This window comes from Suricata suricatta, chromosome 1 (genome assembly GCF_006229205.1).
Source record: "Suricata suricatta isolate VVHF042 chromosome 1, meerkat_22Aug2017_6uvM2_HiC, whole genome shotgun sequence".
NCBI classification, from domain to species: domain Eukaryota; kingdom Metazoa; phylum Chordata; class Mammalia; order Carnivora; family Herpestidae; genus Suricata; species Suricata suricatta.
This window is the reverse complement of record NC_043700.1, coordinates 115,286,450-115,292,833: the sequence shown is the minus strand read 5'-3', so window position 1 is coordinate 115,292,833 and position 6,384 is coordinate 115,286,450. Positions and strand designations below refer to the sequence as shown.

Sequence of the window (6,384 nt, the reverse complement as noted above, 5' to 3'; positions counted from 1 at the left end):
TTTAACATGATTACAGAGATTGAGAAAGAAGGCCAAGCTATCTGCTAGTTGGTAAAAAAATATGGCTATATTTCAGGTGTCTGACAATATATATCATTCAAAGGGAGGAATACTTTAGCACATTAGCAGATATAGACGACTAGAGCAGAAATAAAGATTTAAACTTGATTTCAACTTGGACTCAAACTTAAAGTCAGACAAAAGATTTGCCAAATGCAGACATTCTCAGATTCTCTGGGGTGCAATAGGAGAGAGAGATTTTCTGATTACTTGAAATGCTGTGTAAATTCTGTATTCACACACTGATGTGAAGGAGGCTTTTCCATTGACCATGGCTCAGTGTCAGAGTGTGACCAGCTGTTCCGTTTCCTGGCCCAGAGGGACATGCCTAAGAATTACCTCCAAAGAAAAGGACCCATTATTATTTTTTGAGGGTGCCCAAAAGCGTGTATTTATTTAGTTTCTGAGGTAAATATGTGGTTTGGCTTGTTTAATCCTCTCAAAAACACCATGAGAGAGCAATGATTATTCCCATTTTGTGGACAAAAAATTGAGGTTCGTGTAGACTTGCGTGACTTTTCACAACTAAGAGTGCTAGAGCACTGGCTGCCCGGCCCTGAGTGACTCAAGCCCACCCCACGCAGCCGATGAGCGAGCGCTCAGTCTGGGAGGTGGAGGTCACGGTTCATTCCCACTGCTGGCCAATTAGCTGTTCCACAGCCTCAGGCAGCTGCCCACACACGGAACCAGCTGGTCACTGCAGAGTCCAAGGAAACAGAGTGGCAGGATTAGTGTAAAACTATCCCTGCGAATAAAAAACAGCATGTACCCTGCGGATGAATACTATCTTCTTGTGCAAAGAAGAGCACGTTATTGTAGAACCGTGCCATGCACATCGCAGATGCAACCCCTTAGCTGTGCCCTTAAAACTTGGAAGGACAGGAAGACACAGTTCATCACCAGAAATAAAACTTTGACACTCAAGCCTGCACACAGAGAGAGGAGGTGGTGCCAAAAGATTCCTTACTTTTTCCCTCCAGTCAGGATGGGTATCAAGGAGTTGCTCCTCTCTGGTCTCCTGCCTTCCCCCTTTTTCCTCTCAATGGTCCCCACTTCCTTTCTTCCCCTTGGCCCCTGACAATAGCTTCCATCTGGTTCTCTCTTGAGGGAGTTGTAGAGGTTTTGGTGTTTCAGATATTACTGGATAAGGGAAAAGTATCCTTTCCAGACCAGCATCAAAGTGAAGCACTGACGGGATAAATAAATCTTCCTCTGGGGAATACTGACCACCTCAAATAGCCTAACTCTGTCCCCCTCCCCAGAGTCAGCTATGGGTTAGCCCAGGCTGCAAGAGGCAGGGTCCCAAGGGAGGATTTGCTAAGGGTCTGGGACAGCAGGTCAGGGAAGATGCCTCACTAGGCTTTATAAGTTACTGGAAGTTTCTCCAGGTTCGTGTTGAACCAATTTAAATTAACAGTCAACTCAGCTGCCTGTCTATAGAATAACACAAATGACTTATTTCTGTAATTTGGGGCAAGAATATTTTTTTGTCTTTTAATTTTTCATTAAATCATGTTTCTGTTTTGTGTTCCTTTGGGAAATATTTCCCCTTCCCACATTTCTGATTTCAGACTTCAGCAATTTCATGAGCCTTGATACACTTCATATTTTATTTTTCAGCTATTTTCCACGACTATTTGGACTATTATGAAAAGTGTTTAAGATCTCATTTCTTTCCTTGTTTCAAATCTCACATTCTGACCTGCTCAAAACTCAAGTTTCAAGATACAAACTAAACAAATTTTTTTTTTTAGAAAACAACCTGTGAGTTTCTATCTTACAGAATAACATTACAGTTTAATAATATATGTGCAGGGATGTTGATTGCAGCATGTTATGAGAGCAAAAAAATTGGAAGCCAACTGAATATCCATCGGTAGAGGAATGAGTGATAACCACACATGCACAATGGCACGTTGTGCGCACCTTAATTCTGCAGACATTAAGTGATCAGGAATATATGTTTCAATCTGGAAAGAATTTCCACAAAAAGAAAATCGCAGAATAAAATGTATTAGTATGATTCCATTCAAAAAGAACAATCATAAAACTCATTAAGGGAACAGAGAGTTGTATCAACAGAAAATATATAGATGTATAGATAACAGACTACATTGTTTTTGTGTATTGGGAAGGTAAGATTGAACAATTATTATCAAAATTCCTTCAGACAGCTTGGTGTTGTTTAAACTATTACGACAAATATGCTTTTCCTTTGTAATAGAAAAAAATAATTTTATTTTAGAGAAATTTTATTTCATCCATCAACTTTTCTTAAGTTAAGCCCATTCTCTTATGGGGATAGATCCAGAGACATTTTACCCTCACTTCCTTACTTTATTAATGTAGGGAATGAAGTTCAGAGAATGTAAGTGACTTGCCCAAGGTCACACAGTGGTGAGTAGTGGAGGAAGACTAGAATCCTTTCTCTTGATGACAAATTTAGTGTTTTCTCCTGTATTGCTTATCCAAGTGACCAAATGGAAAAGACTCAACTTCATTCTCAAAAAATTGGGGAATACTCCCTAAAAATGCAAATAACTTCATTGTGACATCAAGTGTTACTTCAAGAGTGAATGCCACATAAATAAACGACTGCCACGTGCAACAATATAGATGAATCCTACAATCGCACTGTTAGGAAAAGAAGCCAGCTGCCAAGGGAACATACGAAGTGATGGCTACTCCCCAGTGATGGTACCAGGGAAAGTACATGTGGGGACTCTGGAAGCATTCCATTTCTTCATCTGGGTGCTGGTTACATAGATGCATCCATTTCACTGTGTGAAAGTATTGTAACCTGTACACAGGTTATGTAATATACTCATTAAAAATTAATGTGATTTTTACATGAATAATATTCCCATATCTGTTCTCATATGTGTATATATTTCAAGTCTTGAAATAAATTTGACTGTTTATAGCAATATACAATATTCATTTTGTCACTTCACATAGCACTTGGTAAACTCTGGAAGTCTCTAGAAAGGTCAATACCCTTATTGGTGAGAAGCCTGGGGTCATGGTCATCTCTGGCTGCAGTTAGGATATTCCAGAACAGTCAACAGAGTATTCCAGAGCTTGGAGAATGGAGTTTGAATAATGATTCCACCTTTCCCAGCTGTATAACTGAAGACAAGTAACATAACTTCCTTATACCCTAATAGGGTATACCACAATAGGGGTTTGAGGATTAAATCAGATAACCCATTTGAAGCATTTTGTATAAGGATTGGCCCATTGTAAGCATGGGAATAAATGTTAATTATTGCTAACTACTGTTACGCTGTGAGTAAATTTTGACTCTTCTCCCTTACGTATGTCTGTCCCATCCTCACCCCCAAAACCAGGCCACCACACATTGCTTTATACATATCAGGTGCTCAGTAGTTTTTCAGTTGAATTGGAGCCAGTGATTCTCTATGGTATGTAGGAGGGAGTCCAGCTTCCTTAGTTTTCATTTAAGGTTGTCCCCATTTCAGTTCCCACCTATTTTCCAGCTTCAGTTTCTGCACTGTTCTATATTAATCCTCTGTCCCGATCACACAGGTCTAAAACCATGTCCGGTATGCCTTGCACTTTTCTCAGAGTGTTTCTTTGCTTATGTCTTGCATTTTCTCACTTCCTCAGAGAGCCTTCCTCCTCTGTACCTTCTATAATTTAAGGAATCTTTCAAGAGTGAGATTAAATTGATCTCCTAGGAAAATGCTTCCAATCTTTCGTAATTCACAAAACCCTTTGAGACTCTGACCATTTTAATTTGACAATTCCCCTGGAAATAAATATGTACTTATAGTCAAAATACCCCCCTGGACCCCGGTCCACCCCCCATCTATGTTCCTTCAACCATCAGCACCGTCACAAAGTGACTCTTACTCTCTGTGCCCAAAGCAATTCCTCTCTGGTCTAATACATTGTTTCTTCTTTTACTCTTTATGTCCACTTTCATGTGCTTTTTCCCTCACATCCACAATGTAAGAGGGCCCATTATATCATGCAAGAGATTCCTGGGTCAAAAGAGATCTCTGAATACAAACTCTTTAAAAGGTCAGAGGTCGTCATTCAAGAAAATCAAGACTTTGCTTTAAGCTCCGAAAGCTGACCATTTTCTGCCAGCAGCTAGGGGTGATCAAGGGTACGAGGAGCTCCGATTTTCACTGCTGAGCATCTAGGCTTAGCAGAGTTACAAGGAAGGAGAAATCAGCCAGATACATTTCAAGCCTGTGGACCCTTATATTTATAACAACATGTTTTCCTAGTTACAGTTTATTTTGCTGAAAACATTAAACAAAAACTTCCAGAGCCTCTTTGAGAAGATGGTTTTGCATTCCCCAATCAAGCACCTGCCTGATTTTAATGTGCTACTATTTTAGTCCCTGTAAACATATACCCACTTCCATAAGACTGGAATGGGTCTCTGTATCATTATCACACACACAACCTCTAAGAATAGAAATAGGTGCACAGGAATTTTTTTTTTTTTTTTTTTTTGGCTAACTCTGGTGATCTATCCCCTCTGCCTTCAACAGCTAGGGAAGCAAATTTATGGGCAAGAAAACCATTTCTCATTCAACACAACACATTCCTAATGCAACAGGTCACAAAACATTCACTGACTTTAGAATATGTTTCTGGATGAAATGGAACAGACTGATCAAAAATACTCCTGAATCACTCTAACCTCATTTTCTTTTCTATTTCTAGTGAATTCCAGGACCTGACAGATAGAGACCCCTCTTAGCAGCAATCAGATTTGGATTAGTTCTTGGAACATCCATCCCATGGCCTTCTTTCTCTCTAAAGGGCCATTTAATTCATAGAGGAGTCACAGGCTGCTTGGGCTTCTAAGACTGTGCTCAATGTAAAAGACAAGTAGGGTCAAAATTACCTTTTGGAAATCCTTTAAGTTGCTCATAAAGTTTGATTTCAGGGTTTTGAGTATACAACCTACAAAATATAATATGTGAATCTTTATAACTACATAAAAAATGTAATATATAAGTGCACATACTTATTCTATCTAATAAATACAAAATAACATTTGATAACATGTTATTTCCCAGCCTACTACCTCCACAGAGTGGTTGAATTTATATAAATCAAAATAACTTTAATTCAGGAACACTCTCAACTTCACATTAGAGCTACTTTATGGCCTCTGAGCTCTATCCTGAGCCTTGCTTCCTGTTTTGTGCTCAAAACAAGTCCATTTGGAACCAGTTGTGTATCTTGGATACTATTACCATGGAAAAAGCTTAATGGATACCAACAACCTTAATTAGAAAAATCAAATACTCACAGGAAAACTATATCTGGGCACCACCGACTCATCTGATTGTCTAAAACACTGGCAGTTATTTCTTTCCCTGATCTTTTCAAATTCCTATCTATTATTTGTTGACTTTCTTCTGAAATGATTCACCCACCTGCTTTACTGTTGGTGTGGTAGTTGAATTCTTAAAAGCCATGAAATTTATATCCATTTCTGATATTGTAGCATGCAAGCAAATGTAAACTACTTGAAGCAGCTAAAATGAATTCTTCATGTATGTATGTATTTGTATGTGCTGGAGCAGTGGAGGGTAGGGCGTACTGGAGTTCAGAACTTATAAGCAAAATGTTAAGCCACTCAGAATGGACTTCTGACCACACAATCACTCTTTTGCTGTGGATGGGTATGTCTTACGCACTTCTCACTTTGCAGAGTTGCAAAGTTCAGCTTGGACAGCTGGTGGAACAAAGAAGATGATACTGAGGACTCCGTGGGGAGACTAAGAATGTTCTCCCCTGTGTCTGGTGAATACAGAATGTAGAACACTCTGAATGAGACACCAGGCAACTCTGGAACTGTGGTAACAATAGCTAATACGGTCAGGGTGAGGGTTAAGGGTTAAGGGAGGTTTAACATGTGAAGGGCTTAAAATGTTGTCCAGCCTACAGAGAGTCCTCCACTGATTTGGTGTTGCTTCTATTGTTGGCTCATGACTACAGGCATCCTGGGAATGAGTTTAGATCTTTTTGGAACTATCTCATGGGTTTTCATAACTCACTAACCCAAGACACTTCAAAGATATGTATAAAAGGCAAGCAGAGATCACCTTTATTACTAGATGTTCTTTTAGAAACAAAGATTCAGCCAAGCCTTTCATCTTTTATAGCCTTAGGAGGAAAAGGAGTGGGCTTGTGACTTCCCTGTTGGAGGATGAGTAGAAATATGCAGGAAGAATAAATATGTAGGTCATTTAGTTCAACCTGTTTACTGTAAAGCCAATAAAATGGAGAACAGGAGATGCACCAAGAGAACAGATACATGTCACTATCAGT

At 39.3% G+C, this 6,384-nt stretch overlaps 1 long non-coding RNA gene across 1 annotated transcript; it reads right to left on the bottom strand.

Annotated features, from left to right (window-relative positions):
* Positions 1 to 1,903: 1,903 nt before the first annotated feature.
* LOC115277627 lies at positions 1,904 to 5,654 on the bottom strand. Its single transcript, XR_003902452.1, has 3 exons — positions 5,487 to 5,654; positions 4,949 to 5,007; positions 1,904 to 2,030 (listed from the first exon to the last, which is right to left on the bottom strand). It is a non-coding gene; the product is annotated as an uncharacterized LOC115277627 (long non-coding RNA).
* Positions 5,655 to 6,384: the final 730 nt, after the last annotated feature.